Below are 21731 nucleotides of genomic sequence, written 5' to 3'. Positions count from 1 at the left end.
GCAAATTTCAGATGTGGCAATGTCGCCTTCTCTATCTCAGTTGGTTTTTACAGTACGTAGTCAACCTCCGATTGTTTGATCGGGTTAAAATGCACAATGTGATATCTGTTCTTACTAAATCTATGAAAGAAACATATTTTCTCTTTATCGTTTTTCAAATATGTCCAAAATAACGAAGTAAAAACTGATTTTTTGCTAAAATTTTGAGAACCTTTTGAGAATTTTCTTTCTTATAAATTTAATCTAATACCTATGTTGCAATATTATCAAGAAATTATGATTTTTAACTAAAGACTAAAAAAATTTTTTCAAAAAAATTCGAATTTTCAAAAAAAAATTTCGCGAAAAACCGTCATACACGTGTTTCTGGGGTTGAACTATACTACTAGTTAAAATACTTGCATTTATTTCCGGCAGACCCTGTATACCGGGTGTGTCAAAAGTGGCTCACCCTTATAACTTTTTTAATTTTTTCAGATAAAAAAACGAGATTTGGTATGTTAGTATACCATACTTTATCTGAAAAAATTAAAAAAGTTATAGGGGTGAGCCACTTTTGAGACGCACCCGGTATACTTATTAACTTTTATTTATGTCACTTTTACTACTCTTCATACCAATAAACTACGAATATAACAAGGTCGAAAAATGTCAACACGAATTTGCAGTTTTATTTAAAGTGTTGTTACGTGGCTGGCGCGGTTATTACAATAATTCATAAATAAGAGCGTAATTGCGTTAAGCGTCCGAATAAATTTAATCGGTAAATAAACAATTTTGCGTGTAAATAAATAAACGGGCGAGATTTTTTCTCTTCGCTTGCCTTACCTTGCCAAGTACTAATTTGGTAACTTGTCTGAAAATATTACCGTTACTGACATTCTATTCTTACGGCTGATTTATTTTCATTAGCGTTACTTCAGTGTTTTTAGGCGGCAATTTAAGATATAAAAAGAATATTTGATATGTGTGCGTACGTTTCTGCTGTCAATCAATATTTTAACACAAGCTCCTACTGATACTACTGAAAAACTGTTTGTGAACAGACTTTCATTACAGGCTCGGTCAGAGCTGCAAGCTCTCAGAAAACTTAAGTCTTTTTTTGATTTAAATCATTTTAATGACTTAAGTCATTTGATTTTAAGTAACTTTTCGAAAGCTGACTTAAGATTTAATTTTAGTAGTACAGTGTTTTTCAAAATGACTCGTGATTTAAATCTTTATTCTGAAATAAAAAAAGATTTAAGTCTTTTTAGAAAAGACTTATGTCATTTTAAGTCATCCAAAAAAAATTATGTCATAAAGTTTTATAAAATGCTTATGTCAGATTTTTATATACCTTTATGGTAAATCTTTAACAGTAGCATTTCTTTTTTCACACACACCTACACTCCTGGTCTTCTTAGTTCCTGAAATACAAGGCAAATTATAAAATGTTGCATTTTTCGACCCTCTTCGTATCTTAGAACAAAAATTACTTTTTGTGTCTCGCCTGTATAGCCAAACGTACAGGGTGGGTCAAATGGACGCTTTCAAAAAGGGAAACACGACATTGCGCCTGTCGCGTCCAGCCGCCGCGTCCAACCGTCCCTCCAGAAACCGATATTAATTTTATATCAAGATGCGGTTTTCGCTGACTTTCTAAGCTTTTACTACTCTTTACTACCAGCTAAAATAGCAAATACTATCGTATTTAATTTTTTTGAAAAAACGCGCAATGTTTGTTAAATCCTAAGACAACGCCCCCTAGCGTCTACGTTCAAAAGCTTATTATTATTGTTTATATGGTACAATATAGAGTAAGAAACGCTCTTTTAAACGAGCCCTCGCTTGTTGGATTCCGATCATCCAGTCCAGAGTTATTAATATTCAAATAAAAACAGATCTAACCTTCCCCCACCACTTTATTTTGGAATGGAGTGTTCTGTCTACCTATATTTAGATGTCTTTGATCCTGAAGATTATGAAGCTGTTATTTATAGTACACCTTATCTAGGCAAAATTATGTAAAAACTCCATTTTCCTATTTCTTGTTGCAATTGTGCCCCCCTAGCGGTCGTTCTACAAACTTGAAAATAATTTCCAGCAATTTCCCATAGCCTCCTTAGTTATAAATATTTTTTTCCGCAGCCGCTACGGCTAATACTTTCCGAGATACAGCCGAGAGCTATTCTTAGTGGGACACCCTGTACAACTGAAAATGCTTAAACTACTAGTATTAAAATAATTACATCAGAAATGTAATGTAATTGTGTTGAAAACTCAAAAGGTAAGTCGAGTTGAAATTCTTATAGATGCAGTTTGAAAATAATACTGTCATTTAGATGCAACCACCGTGTGAGGTTGGCAATCCATCCTTTTAGTTCCCATTTATGGTCAATGAAAAAATAGCGACTCTGAAGTAAAAAAAAACGCAGCAGAAACAATAATTGACAAGCGAAGAATTTCAATCACCATACAATATTTGAAAAAAATGTTAATTTAATATAGCTTACAGTGTCAATTAGATGCAAGTACCAATATCATTCTGTCGACAATCCTTCAATTCCCTTATAAAAATGGAAAAAAGTCTAGCAAGTGTAAAAAGTGGACCATTAGTAGCTAAAGAATCTTAATGCTTATCTTGTGAAGCAGATGTAAACGTTTTCCTGTATATTTATCTGTGGCAGGAATAGTTATTGCGTGCTTGCGGATGGTTTATTTGAAATAACCATATTTGGCCAGTTTGATGTCTCTGATAAATATGACGCTTTAATATATGTCTGCCGTATTTTCTGCCTGCTTTATAGAAGAGTGTCATAAGTTTTCGTTGTGTAATAGCCTAGATGATAAATGTACACACAAGTTATGATAAAACTATTTAACACGACATTCCAGACGCTAGGATTCCCAACTTATTATGTTGTTATACATGTATCATGTACACGGTGGTCGGAATTGATCTGATTTTAACAGAGAAAACCTATTTCCTGACTAGATAGAGCAAAACCGACGTCGATGTCATGGGCTCGATTTCTGAGACACGTTTAATGGTCTAAAACCGCCTGTTGATATTTTCACTGTCAACTGAGGTACAGGCCCAAGTAGCAAATTTTATTTTATAAAGGTTGTATAAACAGCTATGTGATAATTTTTATAGGATACCTCAATTCATATAACGTGCTATATGACCATAATATGATAGCTTTACAAACAAAAAAGGCCCATTTTTATACAACCGTTTAGTAGTATAGAAGTTCTATAAAAAGGGTATACAACTCTTATGCAACTATTTTACCCAGCATTATATGACTATTATAAAACTAGTTTTATTGTGTATTACGTGGTCACATCTAAGAAACAGAACAATAAAAACATTTGATCATTTAGCGAGGTACAAGAGTATTTTATTTTTTACCGAAGAATATTAGGAGCAAATTATATTTTAAGCGTGTCGTAAAATGAATCTAGAGGATGTGGATTGTTAAAAAGGAGACTTTACTCGACAATGAAAATGGCGGGTAGAGCCAGAAGGTACAACAAATATGTAATGAAAAATCATTAATAGGGTTTGAAAAGTAGGGAAAATTTTTGTTGCGCCGAAAATTTTACTGGTAGATTATAGGTATGTATTTGGCAAAAAATTAAAACGCTTTAATTTCGATTAAGGTTTACATATAAATTAAAACAATAAAATAAAATAAAAGTTTCAAAAATTCTTGTTTTTAATTTAATTAAACACTTTATTATTACTTATGTGGGAATCTTATCACAAAATAGTTCTCAAAAATAACATTTTACAATGTATTTTGATGTTTTTAATTTTGCTTCATATAATGGCGGCCATAGGCCATACAAAAATTCTGCCTTATACATGGCGAATTATAATGCAACCATTTTATTATAAATGAATCCCTTTAAAGAAGTCTTTTGTTGTAAAATAAAACGGTATAGGATAAATATCTATCATTACGCAGAATTTCCAGGCACTATAGTACTATTTTGGACATATTGAGATTTGTGACAAATAGATGTTGCCAAATCTCATTTGATTAGTATTTAAACAAACAAACATGATCAGATTTTCATGGATTCATGCACGCAATGCATTTCATGTGTGCCCGACGAGTGAGCGGCAACCTAAGGACTTGAAAAAACAACAATAAAACAAAACAAACATTACTACAGCAAAACTTTTACACCAACGTGGCTTTGAAGAAGCCAGACAACCCGAGAGATTTTGGCTTTTGAGAACCCAGGGAATTCTCGGGATTATTTGCCGTAATTTCGAGGAGTTTTTTCTTACATACTCTTTATAACTACCACTGCGTTTGTTAAGTTTTTTCCAACTTTGTCCAGAATTCATAATAGCTGTGATTGATTATACTCGTACGTAGAAATTACTTTTGCAACAACAACAATAACAAAATAAATAACTAGGTATACCATTTAAATTAAAATGAGGTTATATTATACATTACCAGTTTTATAATGCAGATATTACAGCGGATTTATTGTGTAATCACAATTTTATCATATAAGGCTATATAACTGTGTTGTATGCAGCATCGTAGTTTAACGCAATAAAACGTTCTATCATACAACGTAATACAACTTTAATAAGACATGTTTAAGTAACTATTATATGATCTTGTGACTACTAGTTATATGAATATTATAGAACTCTTACATGGTGGGTATAAGAGTCTAATAAAATAATATGTTTGTTATCATATAGCATTGTCTTATTAAGTGTTATATCATACTAAAAGAAATTATCGTTTAATGCGTTATAGGATACGTTGTAAAAACCACTAGAAAAAATATGACAACTTTTATTAAAAAACAGAATGGTCGAAACCAAACGCTTAATAAAATCAAGCAGTCCTTAAAACAACGCTATTCGACTGTTATAAAATAATTCAATCCTTTTAGAATTTCTTTTTGCTACTAGGGGGGTCTTATTTAATTTTTTACCATTTGGAAAATTGCCCATAACTATTGTATTTCGCGGAATAATAAAATTCTGTAAAAACGTTCTTAAGGCAATTTTTCTAAGCACAATCCAGTGGCGTAGTCAGTTTTTTTCTATACATGCTCTTTTTGTCAGAAATAATAAAAAATATAATTTTTTAAATGGAAATCATAGTTGGCTATGAACTTAAAAAAATGCTGACGTTTAACCCTTTCCAACGATATAAAGTTATGTGTGTTTATTTCTAAGAATGAGAGAAATATTAGGTTTTTTATCTTTGTATTGAAGCAGGCCTTGATTTTATGTTGATCTGGTTGCCTAATTATTTTTATTACAATTTAATATTCTATATTATTATTTATCTGCATAAAGGCTTGTGAAAAGGTAAATCATCATTCTATATGAGTATGTATTACCGATTACAATTAAAACGCCAGGATTACAACTGAACTATTTAAATAGAGAATTTAGAGAGATTTGGATGGGAACAAGGGTCCCCATATCTTACGGTGCTCCGCTATCTTGACCTGTGATTTAACTCCTTTCGACTTGTTTATGGAGGAAATTAAAAGACATTATAAGGGAATTGATTACATATTATAAGGGAAGGAGAAAGAATCATTGGGACGAGAGAAGAATTGTAGTAGGCTTCTAGGCAAGCTTTTGGACTTATACACTAGCTCATCTAATAAATCATTGTAACCTTGTGCGCAAAAGATGTTTATTGTGTATCCAACAAGGAGGTGCTCAGTTTCAATATCAAGCAAGCGTCAATCATAAAAGGCTGGGATCATCGTATTTTGACAGTTCAAAATATCAGAAAAACTCGCGTTTTGTTGAAATAAAGAATATTGTGCAGCTTGAAAAACCAACAAAATTCTTTGTTTTAAAAATGAATCGGTTTGAAAATCATACTACAAGCAAAATATGCCTGAAATTGTCTGATGTAATGATCAATCATCGTGCGATGACCTATTTACCCGCATTAATAGAGGATTGTGGCTCCTACTTGAAGAAAGAAAATCGTTTCGAATTGTTCACGAATATTTGCATCTAAACTACTCAAAATTCAAAGTGTTAAATGGAAAAAAGATGAATAAAATAGTGTTTAAATAGTATATACAGGGTGATTCCTGTAAGTCGGTCTTGCTTTCGAGGAAAGATAGGGGACGTCGAAATATTAATTTTGATATAGCACACTATGCGTCGGAAATGCCTCTTACGCAAGATACAGTGTGTTAAAGTTTTTGAAAAAAATTTAAGATATTCTTTAATAGTTTTTTAGGTATCGTTATAAAATTTCATTATAGGAATCTACCTAACAGAGACACTTTAAATGTAAAAAGAAGAGGTTTTAGTTTCAACCAGTGGCGTAGCTGTGATACGCATGTGGTAATTTTTTAAAAAAAATAGTACGCCACTGATAAAAATAAAAATTTCGGAGTTTTTTTATTTACTCGGTTTATTTCCAAGAAAAAATGTCTCTTGCAACTTTCTCCTATCTAAGACCATTTTGTCACAATGTAAAAATAAATAACAGCGAATTATTATAACTAGAGGGCAGAAACTATAGACTTAAAATAAAAGATAGACTTCACTATTTACATCTCAACGCGGTCAAACAATCTTTTTTGTACACATGTTTACTTTTGGGTACAGTCGACCGAGCCGTCCTCATCCAGCCTATGTGTCTTTAATATTATCAATATTTTTTTTTCTTGTTATACACATATATTGAGATATTAATACTACATTTTTATAAAGTAGGTTTTAATATTCCATAGATGTATTAAATAGTCCTTATTCTACTAAATTATAAGTCAGATACTGTTTAAAACGGATAAGTTCTTTACAATATGGCAATACCGATTAGAGGCGAGGTAGCCTATTCATTCATTTATTACCTTGTAGTACGCGTCGCACGTGTGCGGTAAAGCTTTGTTGCCGCTATATCTCCGGCTGTATTAACGCATTTTCTTAGCTTGTAGTCCTTAAGTGTTTATTTTATTGACTTTTTCTGTTCAAGAACTATAAAATATGGTTCGCCAGTGCCAAATTTGCAAGAAATTTGACTTAAATAATCCATTTAAGTCTTGAAACCACTTTCGACCGGTAGGCAACTCTCAATTTACACATTGGGAGTCAGTGGCGTTGTTGTAGAAAGGCGCTTATTTAGATAATATTTTAGTAAAATGTAAAATCTGATTTTTTCTCTTACATTATTTACTTACATTGTAACAAAATCATAATTATAACTCTGTTAATAATTAATAATGATTTTATTAAAAATATATTCCGATTTATTCTAAAATTATCTTCAGAATCTAAAATAACATACAAGAATTTTAAAATGATATTACATTATGAAACAATATTTTTTAATATACCGGGTCGTCTCAAAAGTGGCTCACCCCCTATAACTTTTTTATTTTTTCAGATAAAAAAACAGATTTGTATGTTAGTAGGTATGTGACATAAATTAGGATTGATTGACGTATTCAATTGTTTTTGGTCTCTTCCTGTTTCACCGAAATGATTACATCTTTTGATTTTTAAAGGCACCATCGGTACTACTACATCGGCTACTTTATTCGATAAAAAATGACACTCTGAATAGAATGACATATCATATGTCAACTTTTAACATTGTCGCTTAAAAACAAGTCGTATTTTAAATTTCAATCCAGGGTCCTATGGTGTTGTTAAAAATACTTATATAAAGTTATAATCAAGGAGCTTTGGAAAAATAGTTTTGATCGTCTAATGGGTTTCGTGTCTTGTCTAGGCCTGTTAAAAGATGTACAAATCGAATTTTTAATCATACATATGTCAATTTTTTCAATATATAGATAAATAGCCTTATAAGGCTAAAAATAAAAAATATAATACTTTAACCTTCTCGAAAAAAAATTGTGTTGCGTTTTTTTGCATCCGATCTTTTTGCACTTACTCTATCGGTGCTTCTACAAAAATTATAAACTCCTTACGATGGACATCTACCTCAAATTATACCCCGATCCCAGAAAACATACGAGCCATTTTATCATGCATGCCTCAACCTCCTATTTTACAAATTGATATCGGTACTTGCGCCACATTAATTATTAGAAAATTACCCCCGTCGGACCCGATTAAGCCCTTTTAGTAAATATCGAATGGCCGCAGCGCGTCTTTCAGCTTGGCAACCCGTGATTAAAGACGGCTAATGATCGGCCGAAGATGATCTCCTGCAACTTACAGCATTTGTACTTATATAGCAAGCCGTAATGATGGTCATTATAGACAAATCATTGATTCTATAACGGTTATAACGTTTAGAATGTAAAAATGACCAGCGGTCTGCCCGGTTGGTAAGGCCTTCGCTTCAACGTAAAAGGCGAAAGACAAAAAAATGTCGTTAAGACACAGTCCTAGGGCAGTGAAGATACATATAAGGATGGCTAACTTAATATTGAATTATAGTATTTGATATATTTTACTTTTGTAGCGGACTTACTCTTACATACTGTAATCAATTGGAAATATTAAGCTGAAAATTCCACACCTGTAATTTTTAACCAATCAAAACGTGTTTTTTTTTGACAAATCACCATGGCAACGGATAAATTTTAGTGAAAATTTCACACCTCTACTTTTCAACCAATAACATGCTTTAATGTTGACTAGTTACCATGGCAACTGAAAAAATTTCCGGAAATTTTTTCGAGGCGCCACGAAACTTTAGTGGAAATTTTTTGACAGTTGAAAAGGTAAACATAAGATCTACAATCATAATGTGAATGAACTACAATGTCTATATATTGAAATATTACCCATTTGAGTTTTAGCATTTGATGTAACTAAGGTTGGTAATATTTTTTATTTAAGGAAATATGTTAGATATACCTACATATGAATTTCTTCGAAATTGCCATGTTCTAAAAAATATAGTTCTGCCGCCTTTATTTAACTAAAGCTGGTATTTTTCTATTTAACGAAATATGATGGATATATCTATATGATTTTTTTAGAATTTATTTCATGTTGAATTATCTTCAATGCCAAATCTTTAATGATATCGACTAATATAGCAAAATAATAACGAAACACATTTAGTAATTATAGGTTTTATTAATATTAAAAACACAATTATTGTAAATGTTTGTAGGCTGGCTTGAATTGGTGGTTTGAATCTGGGTATTTTCTGTTTTATTTTGCATTGTGCTCTGATCATGATTGAACTGGCTAGTACTTGATGAAATGCTCCTCATGGATTCAATCATCTGTTGATGATGTTCAGCGTCCAACTGTAAGTAAGGTTTGATCGACTGACTATTACTATGTCCAGTAATTTTAATGAGCTGTTGTTCACCAACTCCTTTCTTGGCCAAATTCGAAACAGCTGTTGCTCTTGCAGAATGATTGGTTATTTTAACTTTTTTAGTGTCAATTCCTATATCTGAAGCTGCTGATTTAAACCATGAAGATACAATGTTCTTACCAACTGGGCTATTCTTGTACCATCCTTTCGAATTGGGTTGATTCCAGTATGGGTTTGGTGTTAAGAATAGTCTGTCGGTTTGAATAAGATTTCCCCTTTTTTCCATCAACTTTCTAAACAAGCGAACCGGACACATTTGTGGATTTTCGAAATTTCTAATCAACCATTTACTATCCGACAGTTTTTTAGAACCACCTTGTGTGGTTTTAGAGAAAATTGGATTATATTCTATCCGACCTTTTGGGTTTCCGAAATTATCAGTTTCTTCTTTGAAGTATTGGATACAAGCAGAATGTCCTTCCCCTCCTCTCCATGCCAGCTCATGTGAAACTATGTGAAAAAATTTACGCTGCAACCCATCTGGAGTATTTTCATCCCACATTTCAATAATTTTTTTGTATTCGTCACTGGTTAAGGCTGAAGCACTCACTTTTCTTTTTGCTGAATCTCTCTGTAGTATTTTGCGCTTAGCATCGCGTGCAGCTCTGGCGGTCACAAATTCCACATCAGAAAACGGATTAAATTTTATTTTATATTTTTCGTAATAAATTTCTTGCAACTGCTTAGCAGTAGAGTTCCACATCACTTTGACCACACTTTCCTTATAATCTTCAAAATTTTTCTTTTTCATATTAAATGCGTAGTCCTCCAGTATAGTAGCCAGCTGTACTACACTCATACACTCATGAATATTATACGACTTTTCATCACAAAATTCAACAAACTGTTTCCATACACTTGATTTTGATTTTCGGGTGTTATCTGGTTTTATATTTTCAATTTCTTCTTTAATGACTTGTTGGTTTACTTTTCCAAATCGCGACATTTCGCTATACACTTCTTACTCTACGTACAGACGTTTTAAAACTAGTAATAGCTTAATGACAGAATCGAAACAAAAATGACAAAACACATAATATGTCAAAAACATCAATACCTTGGCCAACTTAACAAATTGAAATTATTTTAAAATGTCATGTTGGATTAATATTTTTTTTTTCAAATTTAGGTGTGAAATGTTCTTACCGAATACCACGCAAGCTTAAATTATTCCTGGAAATTTTCTTTCGGGCACGAATATTTTAGGAAAATTATCCCTCGTCTTCGACTCGGGATAATTTTCAAAATATTCGTGCCCCCAAAAAAATTTCCGAAAATAATTTAAGCTCTTGTGATATTATAAGTGAAAATATTTTCCTTGTGGGCACCTAACAGCGAATTATGCTGGAAATTTGTTGACGTTTATAATGACAGAATATCTTTTTGAGTGTCTGGTTTTTATTTGTTTACATGATAATTTTGATACATTTCAATTACAAAGCTGAGATGTTTTCTATATTCTTTGGACACCTCCTTTCTTCTTAATGGCGAAAATATAGGACTTGGAATGGACTGAATTAAATGTCTATGTCTAATGAAATCTAATGAGTCGGTCATGCTTTCGAGGAATGATAGGGAACGTCGAAATATTAATTTTGATATAGCACACTATGGGTCGGAAATGCCTCTTACGCAAGATACAGGAAGAAAAAGAATGTTGAAGTTTTTCAAAAATTAAAGATATTCTTTAATAGTTTTTTAACAATTCAAAGTATTTGAACTCAATTGAGTTTTGAATTCTTCATTTTCACGAGATTTTTGGGTTTTAAGGACTCAAAGAAGGTGGTCCTTATACATGCAAATCAAACTAAAAAAACGTAATATCTACGAAATAAAGAGATCTACGGAAAAATGAAAAGGAAGCAAAAATATTGCAAAACAAATGACCTTCAATTTTCCTCTGTTGCATTTTTTACGTATCTTGCTTAGTTTTTGAGATATGTCAAAAAAATTTTTTTTTTTAAAAACAAAAAATATTTTTTTTTTCGTTATTTTCAACTTTTTTCTAAATTTAGGCAAATTGAGCCAATTGCTAGTACCTAAATATAGCCAAATGTACATGTATTAGGCTTAGTTTTTATTTTTATGATTTTAATCATAGATTTTGTTGTTAATTTTTTTCCGAAATAATGAGGTGACCATATTATTTCTATCATAACTCCGCGAGTTTTTAAGCTACGAACTTTTTTAAGGAAGCATTTAAAAGGTCTTTTGAAGCACGGTCATATTCATTTTCTTCCAAAAATGTGTTCTTTCGCCATTATTTTACAGTAAAATGTTGCAATTTATTTTTCGAAAAAAGTATCTGGCAGTATCGATTTCAACTTAAACCGCGACATTTTTAGCTGACCATACCGACAGGTATGGTAAGCTATTAAGATCGGCAAAAAAAAAGTTTTTTAATTTCACTCAAAATGAGTTATTTGGGCCATAAATGACCTAAATACAAAATATTTTCGTGGTGTCTGTCTGTCTATCTGTCTTTCTGTCTGTCCGTCTGTCTGTAACACGATAAATTCCTTTACTTTGAAACTAAAAGAACTGCCTACCAACTTTTTATTGACATATTTTAGTCTGTAACACGATAACTTGTAACGATGTTACTTAATTTTTGTGATAATTAATTTGTAGTGATTAAATTAATTAGCTTGTAATTATCAAATTATTTATAAAATGATTATTTTGTTAAAAGCAAGCAGTAGAGTCTTGGTTCGTATCGATCGATAGTGGCGGGGATACGGCGCGCGCCGTTGTCCCCACTGTGTGCTGAAATTTGTAACTCCAAAATAACAGTAGCTAGCGAAACGCGGTTTTCAGGTTTAGGAATAAGATTTGCAACAAAATTTGTAATAACATCAAAATCAGTCAGTCGCAGTTTTTGAGATAAAAAAAATGGAAAAATTCCTTTACTTTGAAACTAAAAGAACTGCCTACCAACTTTTTATTAACATATTTTAGTATGGGTGGCTATACGTGCCTCCCGGCGCAAATTTTTTCTATAGTTTTTGACAGTTAAAATTTAATTTCATTTTTTTCGTCTTTAGTTCGGAGATCATTTTGTTTATTTTTTGAATATTTCGTTTTATTATTTTAAATTGTGTATAAGTAGGTCTTTTAGTTATTTTTCATTTTAATGTTACTTTAATTAAATTGTGATCGGATATATTAGAGAAGGTAATGTTCATTTTAATGGACTTATCATTAATATTTGTGATAACACGATCAAATATGGATTTGTAAGAATGTTCATTGTAACGAGTGTATGTTTTCTTTTTATTCAGAATTTTTCAGTTTCGTTCTCGATATATGTTGTAGTAGTTGTCAATCAGAGTATTTTTTTCAATATATTTATATTAAAATCTCCTATGATGATATGACTTTTCTACTTATTTACAGTTACTAATCAAAGTGTATTCTAATTTCGTAAAATCAACATGCTCATCTTATAATTTTATATGTCTGTATCTTACTGAACAGTGCAATATGATAAACCGACGAATGAAAGTACCATATTATTTATAATACATCACTTGCCTACAGTCAATAGAGAGTTAATAGTAGTGCTTTAAAGGCAATGTCGATAAAGGTTCTTCAACGGAGAGCATATTTAGATTAGGTGTGGTCAATATTTTGCAAATTGATACCTTGTTAGTGTAACGATTTGTTTTTGAACATGGCTTGAATTGGTTATAGAAAGCTGTATATAATTTTGAATAGAAAATATGAAAATATGTTAAGAGAAGCTAAACTTGAACACCACATACGGTGTCCGAAAAAAATGGCCATGTGTGATAATAACGTTTTTTAGAGCTCCGTACTCAAAGGGTAAAAACGGGAACCCTATTACTAACACTTCGCTGTCCGTCCGTCCGTCCGTCTGTCACAAAGGTCTATCTTGTGAACCGTTATAGCTAGACAGTTGAAATTTTTACAGATAATATATCTATGTTGCCGCTATAAGAACAAATACTAAAAATAGAATTAACTAAATGTTTATAAATAAAAAAGTACTTTCGCTAAACATTTTCTTTTAAGTAAGAATTTTACATAGAATCTTTCAAGTCCTCGGTGGCCGCGTGGTTTAAAGGTTTAGGACTTTACGTTGCTATGACGTTGGAGCCGTAGTAAGGCAGGTTCGAATCCTAGTCAAGGCGACTTTTTTTTAATCGTATTTTTTTTTAATTTTTACATATTTTTACATACTTATTTTTACTTTTTACATATTTATTATTGATTAATACAATATTTAGTAATGTGTTTCTTCATTTTTCTTAGATTACTTATACGCGCATTCAAAATTTCAGCTAAATCGGAAAAAAAGTTTATAATAATATTGTGTCTAATGTTGTATAGATAATGAATGGTACGGAACCCTTCGTGCGCGAGTCCGACTCGCATTTGACCAATTTTTTATGTAACTTTTTATTTAAGTTATTACTTAGATCAAGCAAAAATTATTACTAAAATTGTTTTTGTTTAATAACCATTGGATAAAATATGTCCAAATCATATTTTTAATCATAATTCAATTATTTAAAAAGAACGAGGGTTATTAGCAAAACAGGTAGGAGAGAGTGGGGCAAGTCCGGCACAGGGGGCAAGTGCGTCTTTCGAAATAATTCATACATTTGGCATCATAGCCGACAACAATCAGTAAAGTTTACGTACCTATCAACAAGTGCATAGTGTTATTGAAAATCTAGCTAAAGATTGCTAAAATTAAGGTAAATATAAATATTTTTCGTATTCCACATCATGTGATGTAATATTTAAGGCGAATTACCTAGATTTTTTTCATAAATTAAGGGCAATATTTGGACATTTCTTTATGCTCATAACATAACCCACTATCTCTGTAATAACGCCTGATATGTACAACGTTGCCAAATCTACCTGTTTCTTTTTAAAGAAATATTCGAATTATTAATGTCACCTTGGGGCAAGTGAGTCTTTTTCATGACTCACTTGCCCCACAATAGTTTAAGTAATAAATAAATAATTCGTTCTTTTTCGCAGGTTGAAGATGGTTCGGAACTACGTGCGTAAGACACAAAGAGGGTCAAATTCAGAGGATGCTCTGCCCCGTGCTTTAGAAGCTGTTCATAATTAGAAAATGTCATTAAAAAGAGCAAGTGTTGTCTTCAATATCCCGAGCACAACCATACACTCACGATTAACTCGTCAAGGGCTCAATAAAGTTAGAAACTTAGGCAGATTTAAACCTGTATTCACTGCACAAATGAACATAAAATTGTGAATACTGGAAATAGAATAGAGCGACCATAAAATCCAATCAAGAAAGCGACGCGGCCGATAATATTCTTCAAGAAGAATCCATTAATTCAAAAAGAGCGTCTGTTGAGGTCATTCTTCAAAAGAACTCCAATCCGGAAAGTGTCAATTTGTCAATCATGTCCAAAAACTTAGCTAAGTCTGTGGATGACTCACTTACCCCATACCTTGGGGCAAGTGAGTCATTTGACATTTTTTTTTGTAAATCTGAAATTTAACCAAATATTTAATTTTTTGTTTATTTTTTTAAGGTAGATTACTACTTATTCAGTTAAAGTTAGTATTTATGTAATAAACGTTTTTCTATTTCTTAAAATAAAAATTGAACGTTAAGGTGCCGCACTTGCCCCACTCTCCCCTACTATTTTCTTAAGCGAAAATGTCAAAAAGTTGACATATGAGAATTCAGAATATCGTTTTCTGTCGTTTAAGTAAAAAAAATATCAAAGGTACAATTTAAGAATCAAAAGTTGTAGTCATTTCCGGTGAAACAGGAAGTTAATTGCATACGTCAATCAATCCTGATTTATGTCATGTACATACATACCAAATCTCGTTTTATTATCGGAACGAATAAAAACTTACAGGGGTGAGCTACATTTGAAAAACACCCGGTATTGAGATTCATACTAAAAAAAATAATAAAATCGACATAAAAGAACGTTTTGCTTACTGGTTTAATTCTAAATTCAATCCTGTAATATTAATTTGTTTTTATAACAGAAGGTTTTTTCGTATTAGAAAACGCAAGAAAGACCTCATCTTAATGATCGGAATTTTTATAGGGAACTCAGTTTTTTATAGGGAATAAACATGAAATTGGTTGTTGCGAGGAACAAAGTAAAAATACCAATGTAATGTTGTTCAGTCGTTGACTCGACATTTAAATGATGTGAATAAAAAACAATATTAGCCCGGCCTAAAAATTTACTGTTTATATGGTAAATAAATCTGAATTTTAAATTAATTGAGCATTAAACTTCCCGTCCAATTTAATTTGTTCCGGTTTTATTTTCTAAAACAGATTATATTTTTTTTATGAAACATACATCACCGGTCATTCACCAGAAAGCGAAGTCTGAAAAACTTGAAAAGAATCCATCTAGATGGAAAGGAAATACTGCCATCACAGGAAGTGAAATATCTGGGAATAACCATGGACAGTAAATTTCTCTGGAACAGGCATATTAAGAACATTACCAGTAAAGCCACAAAGGCTCTCATGATATGCAGAAGACTGGCGGATGATTACTTATGGAGCAGTTTCTTGGTATACAAAACTAGAGCAACGTACAGCAAGGCAAAACCTGTGCAAAGTACAGAGACTGGCATGTATCTGCATCACAGGTGCCATGAGAACATGTCCAACAGCAGCAATGGAGGTTATTCTAGACTTAACACTACTGCATATTGTCGTCGGTAGTTATGCCAGTGTGACAATGATTAGAATTTTCATTGACGGAAACAGAACTGGGAGAATTTTCAGGTCAGGGGCTTGGAACACCCTCAAAAAGAAAATTCCACTTCTCCAACTTCCAGTGGATAACATACTAAAAATTTACAACTTTGAGAAACACCTCACTGTAATATTGAGTAATAAAAAGAATTGGAAGAAAGAAACGCTTACTCAGCATATAAAAGACCATACCATAACGTGGTATACTGATGCTTCCAAAACCAAAGCAGGGACAGGGATAGGAGTATTTGGGTCGAAAACTAAATACTCCGAACCAATGGGCACCTATCCCATTATCCTTCAGGCAGAAATTTACGCTATCGAAAGATGCGTACAATTTATCTTAGATAGGAACTATCGAAAACGGGAAATTGCCATCCTATCCGATAGTCAAGCCGCACTTAACGCGATCAACTCAGTAACCATCAATTCGAAGTTGGTCAAAGAATGCCTAGAGAAGCTCAACAAATTAGGCAAAGAAAATAAAGTCGTGCTACTCTGGGTCCCTGCTCACCAAGGGATAGAAGGCAATGAAAAAGCAAATGATCTAGCTAGGAAAGGAGCGAACACTCCACTAACTGGACCAGAACCGTTCTGTTTTCCAAACGTGAACCAACTGAAAGCGGAACTGAAGAATCTGGAAGACTCCATCCGTAACTTGGAATGGGTGTCCTCCAACGGTCCAAGACACTCGAAAAAGTTCCTCAGAACTTACGACCGAGAACAATCAAAGGTTTTCCTTGATTTAAGTAAAAACAATCTTCGGATTATCACAGGGTTTCTAACAGGACACTATTTCCTCAACGAACACCTCAGTAGGCTGAAGCTGAGAAACAAGGGCGATTGCAGATTCTGTGGGGAAAATGGGGAAACATCAGAACACCTTATCACTGAGTGCGCCGAGACGACGACCATTCGTGCCATGAACTTTGCTACAGCTGATGTCGAGGATGGAGAGCTGGCCTCTGTGGAGCCGTCTCAGATACTGACTTTTGTTAAAGCCCTGAGATTGTATGATGAGTTATAACTCGTTATAACTTAAGAAAGGGGAACACACAATAGATCTATAAGGTCGCGGTGATTAACTCCCCTCCTAAACATTCTACATTCTACATGCAGGGTCTTCACAATGCTTCATGATCCTTTATTAAAAGTATTTTATGATGTTATTTAGATAACCATTTTATTGCTTCAGGTTATTTTCTTTTAATATACTTATACCGGAATTGGTTGCGAATTCGCTTATTTTAATTGAAACACCCTATATATTTTTGGGCTTTAGATTGCACATGAATTTTGTAACATATGTCGTGCATAATTTTTTATGCAGATGTAAATTTTTGATATTTTAACGTCATTGTCAATTTACTAGTATGAGGTTTATTCTTTCAGAAGAATGCATATTAATTTTTTTATAAATAATTTTAATTATTAGGACTACACATTAATTACAAGTTTTATACTTTGCAAATATTGTTATATTGGTTTTATTTATTGCTGATATCATAATTTAAATTAGAAATAATTTTAAAAATATTTTGTTGGTAACATTTAAGTAATTTAATATCTATATATATTTAAGTTAACACATTATATATATTTGATGAGTATTAATTTAAAATCATACTAGAAAATAAAAAAAAATCTAGAGAATAAAAAAAATTCACTCATGTACAAAAAATCCCATATGAAGCGACGACAATGACACATATGTCACTTAGACCTAAATTATTTTTAATAGGTATTTTAAAAATGTCTCGATTTGGAAACGATTCCTTAAGTGCAATTGAAGAAAAAGTTGCCGAAAGTAAGCCGAAAAATACTATATTAATCACCAGTATGTATGTGTATTTTATGTGTTTATGGACTTTATAAAAGATAGAAACTACATTTTGGATGCGAGCATCTCAATCTCGGCACTGACCAATATTTTGACCGATTGGGCATTTATTATGAAAAGGAAAAACGGCCAAGACTATAAGGATTTTACGGTAAAAACTATTTGGAATGTAACAGCCAAGCTATTAATGGAAAAATACCAAAAAGAATATAATTTAAGTTTAATCCTTTTACTGACACCGAATTTAAAATATCTCGGGAGGCAAAAAGTGCCAAAAGGAAGGAATTGCAAATGGACCCTCAAAAAAGAAAAGAAAGCTCTAAGGCACTCAAATACGAACAAATTGATGGTATGAAATTTTAAGGAAGAATGTCCCGATGGTTTGCAAAAAAATTGTATTATCCTACGAATTGGCATGGCGAGGAGGAGAGGGAGGAAAACGTTTTGTTTCCTATTTTAAAGATGATATTGATAATATAGGACAACCCACCGGTCGCATTGAATACAAGCCGATATTCGATAAAACCACTCAAGGAGGAGATAAACCTTGTGCTCCGTCAAAATGGCTGGTCATAAATAGAGGTCAACCGGATATAATATGTCCAGTAAGGCTATTTAAAAAATTTATGGAAAAAAGAAAATTAATTAATGTTCCAAGATTGTTTTTAACTGTAAATCCTTCCTGGAAAATGGGTAAATGGTTCAAGAACTTTCCTGTTGAGAAAAATACGATTGCTCAATGGGTATCTATCGAAGCGAAAAAACCAGGTTTGGCTACGGAAAAAGCAAAAATTACTAATCATTCGCTACGTGTAACAGCTGTGTCGACACTAGCAAAGAAGGAAGTTGGGGAGAACATAATGGTCAAAATAACTGGGCACGCAAACCCGAAGTCAATTAAACCTCGATGATGAACATCAGGCAAATTTGGTAGAAAAAATGAGAGACAATCAAACTGCTACAAGGTCTAATAATAATACTAATGTTTTTGTACCTACTATAGGTTTTTTTAATTTCAATTCAAATTCAGCATCTTAAGTACCGCAACGGAATCTAAACATAATAATTTTTATAACTTTGTTTTTCACTGCAATTCTTCATGTAATTTTTAATTTCTAATATTATAAGTTCTGTTTCATTTTATTGCTTTATTTTTAAATATATTTTTTTAATATATTCAAATAAATGTTTTTAAAAAATCTATGTATTTTCATGTTATTTATTGGGCAAATATTCTACAGAATTACACTCGTGCATCAAAATTAACCTGATAATTTGTCATTTAAGCATGTTGTCAATAAAAAACAGCATTCGTTCATAGTCATATTTTGTATGCAAAATATGAATATAAACTCATGCTGTTTTTAGATAACATGCTTTCATGAAAAATTATCGGTAATTTTGATGCACTTCGGTAATTACTTCCGAAAATTCTATGAGCGTCAGTAAAAGTATAATTTTTGCAAATGCCTATGCAAACAACAGGATCAAGAATTATATTAGAAATTCTACATGAGCTGACTGCTTCTAAAAATTGTTATGAGAAAACCGACCATTTGTCTGAAAATACACTAGTTAGTCTCAGATGTATAGATCGAAAGTATATATTTAAACTAAATTTTTATATAAAAGCCCCTCAAGAAGAGAAAAGATACCGTCCGATACTTGTTGCAGTCTAGATCAATAGCCATCTAATAACAGTTATTTGAAAATCGAGTTTGCAAAGGTTCTTCAAAGAGGAATATATAATTTCGAAGGAACGGTCATGTTTTTATAAATTTGTTTACATAAAATTGCTCTTGAAATTAGCCGTTTCAGCTTATCATCAGGACTTTTTCTTGTCTGTACCCCATCCGATAATAAAGCAACTAAGACATATTTTAATGTAGGTACGTTGTAATTTAGTAAATTGTTTTATTATAAGTTCTGGTAATGTCAATTAATGTGAGGTCATAAAATAATTTGTTAATCAAGCTGAAAGGATTTGTTGATTTATCGGTGCCCAAGTACATAAACGTGAACGCAAATTTAAACTAATAGGTACATTTAGAGATATTATTTAGCTTTATTTAAAGTTGTTATTTTGAACAAACTAATAGTATATGGTTTGTTACGTTTATACAGGGTGATTCACGGTCATGATACGTTAGACGTTTATGGAGAATTTTTGGATTTGAGAGACGTTGAATTTTTGCATAAAAGCACCTGCTGCCATCTGTCTAAACTATTTTCAACATAGAAAACCCGGTATATTATGACATTTTTTGAAACTACTTTCATATCTCATACTATTTTAATTATACCAACCTATATCTGTCTCTAAGAGATTTCGAGAAAAAAATCAAAGTGTAAAATTGACAAAATGTGTTCTTGAGTAAGCATTGATTAAATCATAAATTCGGCATAGTGGAAGCTGAAATCTGGTTTATAGGTTAAGGAAAGTCGACATATTCGATCTGTCTAAAATCAACTGATTGGATATCAAACAGGAAGATCAACATATTTATTTCTGATTATTATAAAGTCGCCCAAATTCTTGTTATCTTAAATTCAAGCCTATGTATATTATTTAAAAAATTGAAACACAAATAAAATTGCTTTTGAACGATGTATCATGTTCCTATACTTAAACCTGGTTTCTTCAGTAAAGCCATCTTAAAGATAACAATTCTATTCTAGTTGTTTCGTTTATAGAAAATCGTTACCATGACAAATATTCAAACTTAATAAATTTTCATTAGACTTTACTTGCTAAATTTATAAAGTTTAAGTCATGGTAACGAAATTTTTCCAATGAAACTAGAATAATAGAATTTTTGAATATGTATTTCTACTTAAGCGAGAAACCGGAAGGTTTGGGTATAGGAACATGATATATCATTGAAAAGCTATTTTATTAGTCTTCTGATGTTTTAAATAATATACATAGTGTTGAGTTTAAAATAACAAAGATTTGAGCAGTTTTATAACAAACGTATACAGGGTTGTACACCACATACGACACGGAGTATTGTAGCTAAACGATTGGATTTTTACAAATTGTAAGTTTTGAGTTCGTTGAAGAACTATTAGAGCTACAATTTAAAAATATTTTTAGAAGATACAGAGTGTCCCAAATAAATAAAAAATATCAAAGTTGTATTTTTTTAAATGGAACACCCTGTATATTATTACATTTTTAGTTTCTACGATTAAAATAAAGGTAAACTTGATAAAGGTTTATTACACTTAAATCTTACCGTTTTTGAAATATTTTCAATTTTGTGAAATTGCAGTCAAAATTTTAAGGCTTCATTTCTCCAAAGGTGTCCAAGTTTTTAACACTAAATATTTACTGAAGTTTATTTATTGATCAGTTATTGTGTTGCAATAATAAAAATTATACTACCTTATACAGAGTGTCTAAAATTTTATTTTAAATAATTACTAGCTTTAAACGGCAATAACTTATTTAATTTAAATGGAACACCCTGTATATTTTATGAGAATCAGATGCACAATTTAATTGTCTATCAAATTGTATTATACCATTTTTTTGAGCCACAATAGGCCCTCGCGGCCGCAGTGGAGGGTCCCATGGGACCCACTCTTAATCAATACAATTACAATACAATATACCATTTTTTACCTATAGCTTCAAGTTTCCGTAGAAAATGCATTTTCTTATAATTTTAAATTCATCAATATACCTATTTAATACTGAAATTTTAGATTATTTTTAAAGATGTACCAAATTTTTAAAGAGTACAGATACTAATATTGTCGATATAGTTTATTTATTTCATTTAAAAATAAAAAAACTGTTTAAATGTTTGGTAAAGAGGACCAA

At 31.7% G+C, this 21731-nt stretch overlaps 1 protein-coding gene across 3 annotated transcripts in view; it reads right to left on the bottom strand.

Moving 5' to 3' along the window:
• LOC115890501 overlaps positions 1–21731 on the bottom strand; it is a 483888-nt gene that overhangs the window by 356634 nt on the left and 105523 nt on the right. The gene's annotated exons all lie outside the window — the stretch shown is intronic.

Source organism: Sitophilus oryzae, unplaced genomic scaffold (genome assembly GCF_002938485.1).
Source record: "Sitophilus oryzae breed Bouriz unplaced genomic scaffold, Soryzae_2.0 scaffold_87_pilon_pilon, whole genome shotgun sequence".
Taxonomy (NCBI): Eukaryota; Metazoa; Arthropoda; class Insecta; order Coleoptera; family Curculionidae; genus Sitophilus; species Sitophilus oryzae.
The sequence above is the reverse complement of the archived record's forward strand: the minus strand, read 5'-3'. Positions and strand labels throughout refer to the sequence as shown.